Consider the following 7,500-nt stretch of genomic DNA (forward strand, 5'->3'; position numbering starts at 1 on the left):
CGACGACTATATTGCGGCAAAGACCGCTGATGTAATTTTTCCCCCGAACTACACTGAATATGCAATCTTGTAAGCTTTGACATCTTAATTTGTAATTGAGATAACCTAGCATTTTGTCGTTGGACGGTTTGGCAATAGATTTTTAAAGAAAAAAAAAGAGAAATACAGTATTCCTTTAACGTTTTTGTCCATGAAGGTTTCTTTGGTGATTTTTTTCGGGTAATCTTCAGTTGCAGTGTATTTCTAGAATTGCCCTTTTCACGGTTAGTTTTTCTTATTTGCATTACAATATAATCTAACGTGGATGCGAGGCAATTTCGGGTTAAAACTACAAAATAGCCCGAAATTGCCTCACATACATGCTAGATGATATTGTAATGCAAATGAGAAAAACTAACCGTGAAAAGGGCTACTGCGCGCAGTAAAATCATGATAAGTAGGCTTTTTTGATGGAGTACGAACAGTAAGATGGACTCGCAAAGTTTCTTTTATTTTTGTACAATTGGTCCCTCTTGAAACATGCCATTTTAGTTTCTGGAATGCGAGTTTTAAGTCAACTTAACTGGAAATATTGTGAAGCAATCTTGACTCCAAATTGTACCAACAAACCATGCATGTCGTGTACAGTAACTAAGTAAATAGAGCCGTTTGATACGGACTTATTCAAAACATGCATTCACGTAACTTGGGATTTTATCACCTCCTGTTGATATATATGTCCTTTGTTTCATCCAGGAAACCAATATGCATCGGCTTTCATTCCATTTGAAAGAACCAGCTATTTAGCTTTCAAAACATCAGGGAAGTTTGTTCCAAAGTACTTTCAACCACATGGCCACAGAGCTCGACAACGGAATCGCTAATTTCACTCTTTCCAGTTCTGGACAAGTTATGAGATGTTTCAGATGGCATATCTCCATTTATACAAATAAAATCCAGTTGCACCGCCCACGACATTATAAGAACAAAAGGCAGCAATTTTTTTCGTTCGCTTATGGCGGATTAGTTTCGAGGACTTCGCGAGAGCTCCGCCCAATCACGATGTCATTTTCACTTCCGACGTTTTAGCAGCCAATCAGATCAGGAGTTTGGTCGGCCAAAATGACCGTCCGGAATTCTTGAGAGACTTTTGGTCAGGCCCAATTTTAGCGAGCGACGACACAAGAGAACATATGGGCGAAGCTAAAAATGTGCCTGATCGCAGGTTAGCTTATCAGGGAAGGATATCACTGCCAAAATTCCGTTTCTCACTGGTAAGGGCTGCCGTACATGGGGCAAAACATGAAGGACGTGTATGCATCGCTAGCCTATAAGCATTATTGTAAATCGTATTTTACACTTTATTTAACGTACTGCTAAATCTCTTTTGAGATGACATAATGTAGTATTCGTTTCCGGCTTGCTTTTGGTCTGCTTTCTCGAGATGGTCGATCCCAGGACGATTCGGAAGGAAATTTGTTTCCACTTCAAAGTAATAACCACTCGCTAATAACCAACAAGAACCAGTGACGCAAATTTCATTGATTGTCACACATCCTTGAAAAGTGAAACACGCATCCGTTTAAATTTGGTTAGGTAAAAAAAAAAGATTATTTATTGCACAGTCAAGTACTCTACGGAGTTGATTTTTGAGATATTGTTCTTATTAAAAAAAGTTACCTTCAGGTCTTTAATGCGACGCCTTCTTGAGGGTGTGAGCTGATTCGAATGCTGCGTTCTTTCGAGTGAATAAGGTATTTGTTGCATTTGACGGCTTTATACATTTGTGGTCAATTTGTATTACATTTGAGGACTTTATTACATTTGTGGTCAATTATTACATTTGGGACTTCAACAGACGCTCTCCAGAGTGAATATTTTTTAGTCCGCTATGAACCCGGAACCGTGTGGACGCAAAATCCACATAATTTATCCGGATGACGTACCAAGATCGAGCCCAGTTCCTTACCGTGAAATCAATTCTCAAGATGGCTCCCGAGGGTAATACGTTTTTTTTATGTCTGGCGTTTTGTTTCCTTGAGTAGTTTCCTTGAGGAGTCCTGATCTCGATACTTGTGGACGGCGGGGCCTTACTGTTACTTCCGTTATGTTACTTCCGTTGCCCATGATCCCACGCAGGGGATCTTGAGTGGGTGTGACTCGTAAACAAATGATTATGCTCGTTGGGTTTTTCGGTTGCACTCTCGTCCTTTAGAAAGCCAATCAATAGTTTGTAAGTATTAATTTCTTTTCTGATTTCATTTCATCTAGATTTATTTTGTAACCGAAATTTTCTCTTTTTAGTTGAACCACTCACGCTTAATCACCGCTCGATCAATTGAATTCCTCCAATACCGGAATGCTTGTTCTACGATACATATTAAAGTGCGTTCAAATTGTTGTTTGGTTGCTTGAAGTCTACACTTCCTTTCCTTAAAACCTTGCTTGAGTGCCTTTATCCCAATTTGAATTTTGAATTTGATTAGTTCTACTCTTCAATCGCAACAATGTTTTTGTTTCTCTGTTTTCAGTGATAAATTTTGTCCTTATCTCCTTACAATCCGGTTCAGAGTTCCGCTTTAAGGAGGACCGAGGAACGACCGAAGGGACGGTGAATTTAGCAGGGCACTCACGTGGAAGTACTTCAATCAACGGTTTGGTCACATTGAAGCAAGATAAAATGCGAATATTTGTGGAAACCCACCTGCTTAAACTAATGCCAAGAACTGGGCATTTATAGTCATTCATTATCTAGTGTTTATGTCTTGCTAAGCAACCTTGAAGACAGTTAGCAAGTTCTCGCTAACAGCAAAATTCTCAGTTACAGTCAAGGTAAGCATAATTCTGTCAGTTTTAAATTTCAAATTGACATCACAATGTCACTCGTGCAAAATGCCGGTTCTGCCCGGAGATCTGCAACCTGCTAGTATAACTCTAACGATGCAACTGTGTGTTGTTTGCGAATTTTACGATAGATGGTAAAAAATACTCTTTGGATTGCGTTGTACGATTACTGCACTCGTTTCACTTTTTTGGTATGTGTTCTTAGGTTATGTATTTTTTTCTTTAAAGCAGGAGGGAGACAACGTTGGAAGGGATGATCAAAACTACTGACCTTTCAAGCATAACACGTGAAAATCGCTGTTCATCCCCAACACGGCTCGTGAGCCAGTTAACACCTCATTTAATGCACAAGCTGACAGATCCCGGTGAGCTTTCAGTGAGTGAGACGTTGAAGAGAAATGTGATTCACGTTAAATGGTTATTTCCAGAGTTCTTCCGTATCGACTGGACAGATGCATGTTTTGCTCAAAACAAAGTCGGTACTATTAAGCTTTGTGTGAAAAGCAGTTTGGATCAAGAGCTAGACGAGACGCTTGTTCGATCATGGTTGCGCATGTATGGCGGTGATTCACAGGATTAAAGTAGTAAACGCTCTTCTCGATGATTGCCATAAATACACGAGTTAAGAGAGAAAGCAAGAAAAGACAAGATAGGTCCTAAGGATAAGAAGTAGAAAAGATCATTAAATATTACTGTAATAACTATGACATGCATTGGTTCAAGACACAGAAAATACCCTTTGGGAAATTGATATAGACAGCCCACAATTACCATTTTCCTTAGACAGTTTTGAAGAAAATAATTAGTTCGAGGATCAAATACCTAACACGCCTGTTACCAGGCAATGCAGTCGTGATCTAAAAATTCACTGCATACAATTAAACGGATAATTTTTAGCACGGACGTGATGTTACTCTTTTTTTAATTATTAATGTCAACCGTCCCAAAGTGGCGGCCGGTTCTTTGCAAATGAAAATTTTCCACAGCCAGCAACTCTAATGATTTTGTCCAAACTGGCCTTTAGTTTGGTCAACTATCACATTAAATATGCATGCACGAATAGCAAAGTCAGGATGACGATTTCACTAAAGTCCCATAGATGTTGTGTCGCCACGAAACACTATCAGACGTCATATTGGAAGAGCGTGGGATAGGTCTGGGCCCCGTGACAAAACGATGGGGTGGGGAGTGGGAGGAGCGCAGAGAAAAACTCTCCTCTCCCCGCCCCCCTCCCCTCGCTCGCTTTGTCGACCCTCAACTCGGCCCAGACCTAGCCGCGCGAATCCAAGATGGCGACCTCATTACTAATTCCGGCCAAAATTTCACCGACCGTCCGGAATTCTTGAGAGACTTTTGGTAAGGCCCAATTTTAGCGAAGGATGACACAAGAGAACATATGGGCGAAGCTAAAAATGTGCCTGATCGCAGGTTAGCTTATCAGGGAAGGATATCACTGCCAAAATTCCATTTCTCACTAGTAAGGGCTGCTGTATACATGGGGCAAAAAAATGAAGGACATGTATGCATGGCTAGCCTATAAGCATTATTGTAAATCGTATTTTTTACTTTATTTAACGTACTGCTAAATCTGTTTTGAGATAACATAGTGTAGCATTCGTTTCCGGCTTGCCTTTGGTCTGCTTTCTCGAGATGCTCGATCCCAGGATGATTCGGAGGGAAATTTGTTTACACTTCAGAGTAACACTCTAATAACCAACAAGAACCAGTGACTCAAATTTCATTGATTGTCACACGTCCTTGAAAAGTGAAACACGCATCCGTTTAAATTTGGTTAGGTAAAAAAAAAAGATTATTTATTGCACAGTCAAGTACTCTACGGAGTTGATTTTTGAGATATTGTTCTTATTAAAAAAAAGTTACCTTCAGGTCTTTAATGCGACGCCTACTTGAGGATGAGCTGATTCGAATGCTGCGTTCTTTCGAGTGAATAAGGTATTTATTGCATTTGAGGGCTTTATACATTTGTGGTCAATTTGTATTACATTTGAGGACTTTATTACAATTGTGGCCAAATATTACATTTGTGACTTCAACAGACGCTCTCCAGAGTGGATATTTTTTTAGTCCGCTATGAACCCGGAACCGTGTGGACGCTAAATCCACATAATTTATCCGGATGACGTACCAAGATCGAGCCTAGTTCCTTACCGTGAAATCAATTCTCAAGATGGCTCCCGAGGGCAATATGTTTTTTTTATGTCTGGCGTTTTGTTTCCTTGAGTAGTTTCCTTGAGGAGTCCTGATCTGGATACTTGTGGACGGCGGGGCCTTACTGTTACTTCCGTTATGTTACTTCCGTTGCCCATGATCCCACGCAGGGGATCTTGAGTGGGTGTGACTCGTAAACAAATGATTATGCTCGTTGGGTTTTTCGGTTGTACTCTCGTCCTTTAGAAAGCCAATCAATAGTTTGTAGGTATTAATTTCTTTTCTGATATCATTTCATCTACATTTATTTTGTAACCGAAATTTTCTCTTTTTAGTTGAACCACTCACGCTTAATCACCGCTCGATCAATTGAATTCCTCCAATACCGGAATGCTTGTTCTACGATACATATTAAAGTGCGTTCAAATTGTTGTTTGGTTGCTTGAAGTCTACACTTCCTTTCCTTAAAACCTTGCTTGAGTTCCTTCATCCCAATTTCAATTTTGAATTTGATTAGTACGTTCTGCTCTTCAATCGCAACAATGTCTTTGTTTCCCTGTCTTCAGTGATATATTTTGTCCTTATCTCCTTACTATCCGGTTCAGAGTTCCACTTTAAGAAGGACCAAGGAACGACAGAAGGAACGGTGAATTTAGCAGGTCACTCACGTGGAAGTACTTCAATCAACGGTTTGGTCACATTGAAGTACGATACAATGCGAATAGAAACCCACCTGCTTAAACTAATGCTAAGAACTTAGCATTTATAGTCATTTATTATCTAGTGTTTATATCTTGCTAAGCAACCTTGAAGACAGTTAGCAAGTTCTCGCTAACAGCAAAATTCTCAGTTACAGTCAAGGTAAGCATAATTCTGTCAGTTTTAAATTTCAAATTGGCATCACAATGTCACTCGTGCAAAATGCCGGTTCTGCCCGAAGATCTGCAACCTGCTTGTATAACTCTAACGATGCAACTGTGTGTTGTTTGCGAATTCTACGATAGATGGTAAAAAATACTCTTTGGATTGCGTTGTACGATTACTGCACTCGTTTCACTTTTTTGGTATGTGCTCTTAGGTTATGTATTCTTTTCTTTAAAGCAGGAGGGAGACAACGTTGGAAGGGATGATCAAAACTACTGACCTTTCAAGCATAACACGTGAAAATCGCTGTTTATCCCCAACAAGGCTCGTGAGCCAGTTAACACCTCATTTAATGCACAAGCTGACAGATCCCTGTGAGCTTTCAATGAGTGAGACGTTGAAGAGAAATGTGATTCACGTTAAATGGTTATTTCCAGAGTTCTTCCGTATCGACTGGACAGATGCATGTTTTGCTCAAAACAAAGTCGGTACTATTAAGCTTTGTGTGAAAAACAGTTTGGATCAAGAGCTAGACGAGACGCTTGTTCGATCATGGTTGCGCATGTATGGCGGTGATTCACAGGATTAAAGTAGTAAACGCTCTTCTCAATGATTACCATAAATACACGAGTTAAGAGAGAAAGCAAGAAAAGACAAGATAGGTCTTAAGGATAAGAAGTAGAAAACCATGCATTGGTTCAAGACACAGAAAATACCCTTTGGGAAATTGATATAGACAGCCCACAATTACTATTTTTCTTAGACAGTTTTGAAGAAAATAATTAGTTCGAGGATCAAATACCTAACACGCCTGTTACCAGGCAATGCAGTCGTGATCTAAAAATTCACTGCATACAATTAAACGGATAATTTTTTTAGCATGGACTTGATGTTACTCTTTTTTTAATTATTAATGTCAACCGTCCCAAAGTGGCGGCCGGTTCTTTGCAAATGAAAAATTTCCACAGCCAGCAACTCTAATGATTTTGTCCAAACTGGCCTTTAGTTTGGTCAACTATCACATTAAATATGCATGCACGAATAGCAAAGTCAGGATGACGATTTCACTAAAGTCCCATAGATGTTGTGTCGCCAGGAAACACTATCAGACGTCATATTGGAAGAGCGTGGGATAGGTCTGGGCCCCGTGACAAAACCATGGGGTGGGGAGTGGGAGGAACGCAGCCCGCCCCTCTCCCCTCGCTCGCTTTGTCGACCCTCAACCCGGCCCAGACCTAGCCGCGCGAATCCAAGATGTCGACCTCATCACTAATTCCGGTTTTTTTGACCATCCAACCGCCTGCGTGCAGGCTAATGAAAGCTGAATTCTCTTTTTTTTTTTTCTTTTTTTTTTCTTTTCTTTTTTTTTTTCTTTTGTTTCTTTTTTTGAGAATGGTGGAGATTGAGCTATATCCACTGAAATTGAAGGGGCATTAGCAAAATAATGAAATATATTACCCTGGAATTATTCCGTTAAATGTTGCAACAAGATAAGGATAATGCATGTGTAATGAATCTTTATGGTATATTTAATTCATTTCCTGGTGAATAATCTCTTTACAATTTTCCATACGAATTACCACTTCACTCGACGGTTTCAGGCCTTAAGCACGGTTGAAATCTAAAACTCAATGCTCAACTTGA

General features: G+C 39.9%; 1 long non-coding RNA gene across 2 annotated transcripts; it reads left to right on the forward strand.

Annotated features, from left to right (window-relative positions):
* The first annotated feature begins 2,163 nt into the window (after positions 1-2,163).
* LOC138020025 (uncharacterized) lies at positions 2,164-5,043 on the forward strand. Of its 2 annotated transcripts, XR_011126297.1 has the most exons (4): positions 2,171-2,212; positions 2,284-2,364; positions 2,511-2,811; positions 3,052-5,043. It is a non-coding gene; the product is annotated as an uncharacterized lncRNA (long non-coding RNA). The 2 variants fall into 2 exon arrangements; XR_011126298.1 differs by lacking the exon at positions 2,284-2,364 and having other exon boundaries at positions 2,164-2,212.
* Positions 5,044-7,500: the final 2,457 nt, after the last annotated feature.

The sequence above is a fragment of the Montipora capricornis genome, chromosome 10, assembly GCF_036669925.1.
Source record: "Montipora capricornis isolate CH-2021 chromosome 10, ASM3666992v2, whole genome shotgun sequence".
In the NCBI taxonomy this organism is placed as follows: domain Eukaryota; kingdom Metazoa; phylum Cnidaria; class Anthozoa; order Scleractinia; family Acroporidae; genus Montipora; species Montipora capricornis.